This window comes from Malus domestica, chromosome 01 (genome assembly GCF_042453785.1).
Source record: "Malus domestica chromosome 01, GDT2T_hap1".
Taxonomy (NCBI): domain Eukaryota; kingdom Viridiplantae; phylum Streptophyta; class Magnoliopsida; order Rosales; family Rosaceae; genus Malus; species Malus domestica.
In genome coordinates this window covers 23,129,983-23,137,888 of record NC_091661.1, presented here as the reverse complement: position 1 = coordinate 23,137,888, position 7,906 = coordinate 23,129,983, and positions in this window count along the sequence as shown.

The window sequence follows — 7,906 nt, the reverse complement described above, 5'->3', positions numbered from 1 at the left end:
ATTTCGTATGTTGCATTGTGTCGGAATGAACATTGACATGAGAAATAGGGCGAATTATATGTAACACAAAGTGCTATTAGAATCTCACACTACTCGAAAAAATTTAAATTCATATGAGTTCTCAAAAGTTGCATAAGAGCTTAACCATGTAAAAGTGAGTCTCACATAAACATTGAGAGGTAGGTAATATATATATATATTAAGATCAAATTTCATTGTTTCTTATATAACAAAGTATTCGTTTATTTTTTAAGCCCAATTAGATGTCTTAAGTATTTCCGATTTGGCTAATATTTTGGAATGATGATCTATGACGTACAACTTAAAAAATAAATGGTTCAGATCGTTAAAATTTGATGTTGTGTCGATCCCACAACTAATTTCCATTTTTATAAAAAAAAATAGGAATTTCTTCATTTAAAGGTTTCCTAAATTATATATAGTTGTTTATGCCCTTAACCTAATTGTATACTCATTAAATTTCGACATGAAAAATTTGTATGTGTATTGTTAATTCATGTGAGATTCATAATATATCAACAATAAATTCTAACATTCGACTGTACGGGGTTCCGTACCCAAAGTCTCTCCTAGATTATTAGAGAAATGAGTTGGATTTTGATTGACAATGGACACAAAATGCTAAATCAATGCAAGTACGCAGGACCATTGAGTGAGGAAAGGCACAACCGAGTATGGACACGTGGAACAACCCCACCAAACTGCTTCCAAGTCCCTACCGTTGCCACTGCCCTCCTTTTAATAGAAAACGACCCTCCTATTCCGGTGCTTCTCGACTCCATTCAGTCACTGAACCCTTCTGATCCAATCATCCTGACCGTTGATCTCCCCCACTCGACCCCACAATTGGCTTACATAGTGCTCTACTTCGTCGAAACGACAACCCTGCCCAAACCAAACGACATCAGGATCATTGACATCTACATCAACGGTCAAATAAAGTCTACAGCAACACTTAAATTCGTAGAATACAAAGTAATCACCTTGTATCCTGTGACCGTTGTGGGTCCCACAATTAATGTGACAATGGCGTCGGCCAGTGGGTCCACCCTACCTCCAATAGTGAGTGCCATGGAAGTGTTCACAAGAGTAGAGCCCGATTCGAAGAGTTCTTCTCCTCCCTCTTCCACTCCCACACATGGCAGTGGCACACAAGGAAGCTTTTATGCATACATTAATTCAATTTCTTGTATTTGTTTGTTTCTTATATGCATAGCCTAACCATATACGTTGGATTAATGTCCGCGTAAAGGATTTTATTTGTAATTTTCTTTTCACATTTATCGTCAATTGTCATAATAATAGGGCAACATATCTTTTCACTTAATGAAAGTTAAACGCTAGTGGCAATAGTTCATGTCTATATAAATAACTGTCAAATGTAGTTCATATGAATTTTTTATAATGAAGGCCACATAAATTAACGACTTAGAACTACAAATTTATACGGCACATGGGATTTAATAGTAAAAAATAATGATATAATATTTGTTGATGCACAAAATCAGTAAGGACTTTGGTACAACAGAAAGTGTTAAGTTTGTGACCTTCGCTAGATTGCTCCGATCACTAGTATGGATAAGTATGTAAATGGCTAGAGATAGGGAAGCAAACACAAGATGTACGTGGTTCACCCAGATTGGCTACGTCCACGGAGTAGAAGAGTTCTCATTAATTGTGAAGAGTTTACACAAGTACATAGGTTCAAACTCTCCTTTAGTGAGTACAAGTGAATGATTTAGTACAAATGACATTAGGAAATATTGTGAGAGAATGATCTCTATTTATAGAAGAGAGTTTCTAGTTTCATTCTGACATTGTACGTGTCATGTTGTGATTAGCTTCTGATGTTGACACGTGTCGCCCTATGATTGGCTTCTGATGTCGACACGTGTCGCGCTGTGATTGGCCTCCTGGTTGGAGGAAAACTCTTCTGGGTCCTTGACGGTATAACGTTGACCGGTGCTCAGTAGTTTTGGGATTGTTCAAGTATGGTACAAACAGTGCTCCCCTAAGTTCCCGAGTGAGGGAAGCTCCTCAGTTGGGGACTTGTAAGATCCAAGCCATTGAGTAATCACGAAACTTCTAAGTACCGAAGTGTGGTATCACTTTCACTTGCCTTATATGTCTCATATGTAGGTGTGGCATCTTCTCTGGAAGTACTTTTCCTCCATCCATGGGTGGTATCTTTAACCGATAAAGATGCACAAGGTAATGTATCAATTTCACTTGAAGCTTACTTGTAGTTTCGGGCTTAGTCAAGTGTGATACAAACCCTATAGTAGGAGTCCCCCAAGTTGCCGAGCTAGAAGATTTGTCGAATGAGGTAACAGACAAGGTAAGCAATCAGACTTCCAAGCAAGCAACCTGGATCGGAGGTTCAACTTCGGCTTCCGGTTGATTATTCTCCTTCGCCTTGTGTCATAAACAGCAACAAGGATAAGGAGAAGCAAATGGAGAAGATATGATATGAAATACTTTTGCTTTTGAAGAAGTAACTTTCCACAGTCTTATTCTTGAACTGGGCTGGAGGGTTTTCTGGTTTCCTCCAGAGTATAAGGCCGACTCAAGAATTTGAGGGTCAAAACAAGTCCATCAAATCTAGAGTACGTTCGACCCTGATGATATGGGATACTTTTGCTGTTGACAAAGTAGTGGATGTATCGGCACGTGTTTTGTTACGCTTGTCTCCACATGCTTCCTTGTATCCTTCTCACTTGCCCTATCTGTTCCTCAAGCAGATGTGGTATCTTCTCTGGAAGCATAAGATGTTGAAGATGAGTACTCGAGAGCAATGCCAGGTAAGTAATCAGGCAAGGGGTTCTAAGCAGTCAATTCCTGACTAGAAGCTTGATTCCAAGTGCTAACTGATTGCTCTCTTTCTCCTTGTCTTGCAGGTAAGAACAAGGCCAAAGGAAAAGACAGGGAAAAAGCATGATATGGGATACTCTTGCTTTTAACACTGATGATATGAGATATTCTTGCTCTGGTGTAGCTTGTTTGTAGAGGTATTATCGGGGGGAAAGAAAGCTGAGTATTTCGAGAGGCTTCGTTGGGAGTGCCCTCTCAGATATGAGGAAAGGTTAAGCATTTTTGCAGGTCTGCCTGTCCGTTGAGAATGAAGGTCGACATATATAGGAGTTGATAGGAGCATATTTATGCGACTTAGTATGTTTGTTTTCGTGCATTTATGTTCTTAGTTCATAGTTATGTTAGTAGTTTAAGCCATTTTTGTGTGTTTGTAGGTTCTATGGGCCAAGGATGCAAGAAGATGCATTTTGGAGCATTTTGGAGCATTTTTGGGCTAAGATTGGATGGTGCAAACATGGAGACATGAGGATGGACGTTTTGGGCTTTTGTGTGTGCAAGTGTGTGTGTGTAATTGCAAGGATAAACACATGCAAAGAAGCCCACATGCAAACTCAAGGCAAGAGAGGGAGAAAACACATGCAAAGAAGCCCACATGCAAAGTGAAGACAAAACTCATGGCAAAGGTGAAGGAATTGTGTGTGTTTTGTGATTGAAATGATGAAGCATGTGTGTGTAAATGCAAAGGGGATCTAAACATGGACAGCACATGTCATGTGCAAAGGAGAAACAAAGATGACAACACACACATGCAAAGAAGAAAACAGCAAGAAAGGCATGTGCAAAAGAGAAACATGGACAACCAACAAATTCGTCAAAACTGCCTGTGCAGATTAGCTGACTTTGGAAGCATGTTACGAACAGTTCCGAATGAATGAGAGAATGAGCCTTATATGCTTGGAAAGCTACGGATGTCTATTTTCTGGAGCAATTTACAGATTGTTAATATCATTTTTCTAGAAGAAGTTATGGGCATTTTAACACTGAAAGGTTTAGAAACGGGCTAAGCAGATTTGGCTAATAAAAGGCACTTGTTTTGTGTTTTGCTTTGTCATCAACACTCAGCAGCAAATGGGGTTATGATTACACTCATTTGTCTTTAGAGCAAGTGGAAATGCACAGCTAGAAGAGAAGGCACAACACATGCAAAGGAAAGGAGAAACATGGGCTGAAAATGTGGGTGTTTAGTGCTTGAAATGATGAAGCATGTGTGTGTAAATGTAAAGGAAAATAGGGCAGAAAATGTGTGTGTGTGTTATGGATGAAATGATGAAGCATGTGTGTGTAAATGTAAAGAGGAAACATGCCAACACACACCCACACAAGCTGCACATGCAAAGGATATGGAGTGGTCCTCTCTCAAGCCTATAAATACCACCTTCCATATTCATCAATGGAGAACAGATTTTATCCTTGCCTTAGCCACACCTCTCCACCACCATTCTCTCCAAATTCAGCCAAAAAATCACCCCTAGCCACACCACCCATCAACCCTAAACATTTCCATACCATTCCCCATCCATTCTACACCATAAAAACCACCCAAAACCGTCCAAAACCTCTAGTGCCGCTGCTTGCAAAGAAGGAGGAGTGCTTGGAGTTGTGCTAGCCATTCCATTGGAGTTGTTGGAGCATTCTAGGTGTATTCTACTTTGTTTTTCTATGTTTAATATCAATTGTTTTTGTTTAATTGCAAGTATGAGGAACTAAAACCTTACTTAGCTAGGGGGAAGTTCGAAGCCATGAACATGCTTGAGATATGAATTGATTTCTTCCAATTGTGATTTAATAAGTTGTGAATGCAATTCAATTAACTACTTTCTTCAAAACTAATTATTGTATGTTGATTAAGGATGCATATTTAGTTTTCATGCATGAATTTGATGCTAGGATATAAATGAGTTTCACCTAATCGTTACAAGTTTATATTCATTGGTAGTGAAGGTTGCTAGTCACAATCGCGTTAATTGAATTCTTGGCAAACGTATCATGCATTCATAGTTACGAATGCCTCGTTAACACTTATGATTTTCATAGAACGTAATGATCTTTGATTGTATCTCTATTATGCATTCATGTACAGGACTTTTGGAGAATAATTTGGATTGTCGTATGCATTCATCCAATTCAATAAATCAAGGAAAATCTGAGGATTAATTAGTGCATCACGGTTAATCTGGGGTGTTGAGTTTCATAATCTATTGAAAAGCAATTGGAAATCAATTCATGTACAAGTGTGTCATGTGTGAAGAATGGATCTCTAGCTAATCCATCAACCATATATTTAGTTTTACTTTTTATCTCAATCACAACCAAAACCAATACCCCCCATTTATTTTCTTGTATCAAAGTGTGCTTAAGTTTGTTTTGAACTCTTTGAGTCTAGTTTAGTGTTTTAAAGCCTACTTTTGTGTTTTTAAGTTTCTTCTTATATTTTTGAGTCAACTGAGAGGTTATTAGCAAGCCCTCCTAATCCCCAGTCCAGAACGATCCCTACTTATACATATACTACAATTGTCAACAAGAGGGTTTAATTTGTGTGTTAACTTATTTTTCACATCAGGAGTCTCCCTAACAACAAGTAGGAATGATATTCTTTTACCCTTTTTTGTCATAGCAATGTAGTAGGAGCTGTAAGTTTCACGTGTTTTAACTTTGTCAGATCACTTTGAAAAAGTGGTATGTGGTACCTGGAAAACTGATATTGCGTGTGAAGATTGCAGACAAGCTTTATCCAAGGAAATCTGGCTCTCGAAGTTCAGAGAGCGGTGCCTCTTCGGTTTTCGAACAAGCAATCCTGTCGGGGATCTGGCTATCGAGATTCCGAGAACGGTGCCTCTTCGATTTTTGAGAAAGTAATCTTGTTGAGAGTCTGGCTCTCGAGATTCGGAGGGCGGTGCCTCTTCGATTTTTGAGCAAGTAATCTTGTTGGGAGTCTGACTTTCGAGATTCAGATAGCGGTGCCTCTTTGATTTTTGAGCAAGCAATCTTGTTGGGAGTGTTTTCTTGAATGTGAGTAAAGGTTGTGCATTTTTGCCAATCTACCTTGCCATGGAGCACAAAGGTTGACACACATAGGGACTTTCCAGTTATCAAGCTGTGGTGCTGTTCTTTTACCCTTGTGGGTAATAGTAAGGTAGCTAGACCTTCAAAATTTATGTGTCTAAACTTTGTCAGAGATCTTTTGCAAAGTTATCTGTGGTACCCAAGGAGCTGATGTTGCGAGTGGAAAGTGGTGCCTCTTCGAAATCCGGAGAGTGGTGCTTCTTCGATTTTTGAACCAACGACCATGTTGCCCTCTCTTTTATAAGGGCACCAATTGTGTGCAAGAAATACATTCAGAGAGTTATTGCATGTAGGAATTTTCCCCTTACTTCAGAGATTTATTGCACCTCATTTCTCCTTCATCATTTTTGAGAATGTCTGGCCCATCTGACCGTCGTTTTGACTTGAACTTTGGTGAAGAGGCAGCCATGCCTTCTCAAGACAACATATGGCGCCCATCCTTCTTATTCTCTATTGGTCCTCTTACCATTAAGGACTCTGTGATGAAGAATGATATGACCGTTGCGGTGGTGGCCAGGAACCTTCTCACTCCCAAAGATAACAGACTACTTTCCAAACAGTCTGATGAGTTGACAGTTAAGGATTATCTGGCTCTCAGTGTTCAGTGTGCAAGTTCTGTGTCTAATATCGCCCAACGCCTATTTGCTTGAACCCGCCAAGTTGAATCATTGGTGGCTGAAGTGATAAGTCTCAAACATGAGATTAGAGGGCTCAAGCATGAGAATAAATAGTTTCACAGGCTTACACATGACTATGCTACAAACATGAAGAGGAAGCTTGACCATCTGCAAGAATCTGATGGTCAGATTTTACTTGATCATCAGAGGTTTGTGGGTTTGTTCTAAAGGCATTTGTTGCCTTCGTCTTCTAGGGCTGTATCGCGTAATGAAGCTTCAAATGATCAATTTTCGGTGCCTCCTCCTTCTGGGGTTTTGCCTAGTACTGAGGCTCCGAATAATCACCATCTGGTGCTTCCTCTTTCTGGGGCTCTGCTGACTGCTGAGACTTCTCCTGAGCAACCTTTGTGAAAGCTCTATCTTGTTTGTTTATTTTGATTCATGTATATGTACATATTTGTAACTTATCGGAGATATCAATAAACAAGCTTTGCTTCATTTCAACATATTATGTTAAATACACCAAGGTCTTCTTCACTAAGTTCTTTGAATTTTTTCTTTTGTTGAAGCTTGTATGTTGAAGCTTTGTGAGTGAAGCATGTAGGTTGAGGTAGTGCTCCCTTAATTTCCCGAGTGAGGAAAACTTCTCGTTTGGAGACTTGAAAAAATCCAAGTCATTAAGTAGTCGTGAGACTTCCGAGTATCAAGGTGCAGTAGCATATGGTAGGAGTCGCCCAAGTCTCCAGTCGAGGGAGTTGACGAATGAGGTGTCTTGCTAGTAGCCAAGTTTCCAAAGTAACAAAACTTCACCATTTTCCTTTCTAAGTGGTAGCCCAAAACTCCTCATTCATATATATTTGTTATGAAAGTTGTTAGGCCCAAAGAAGAGGAGGCCTAGGCTTTTTTTTTTTTTTTTTTTTTTGAATTTTTGAATTTTTGAATTTTCGAATTTTTCTATTTTTGAATTTCCGAAAATATATATATTAAGCTTTATAGGTGAAGCTTTGAGATTGAAGCTTTGTTGGGTACCATGAATTGATTTTGCTTCACACTATCTTGATCAAGATAGTGTGAAACCTTTGTAGGTGAAGCTTTTGTGTTGAATCTTTTGTGGGTGAATCTTTTGTGGGTGAAGCTTTTGTGGTAGGTGAAACTTTTATTGGTGAAGCTTTTATGGGTGAAGCTTTTGTGGTGGCGGAAGCTTTTGTGTTGGGGGAAACTTTTGTGGGTGAAGCTTTTGTGGTGGGGAAAGCTTTTGTGGGTGAAGCTTTTGTTGGTGAAGCGTTTGTGGTAGGTGAAGCTTTTGTGGTGGGTGAAGCTTTTGTTGGTGAAGC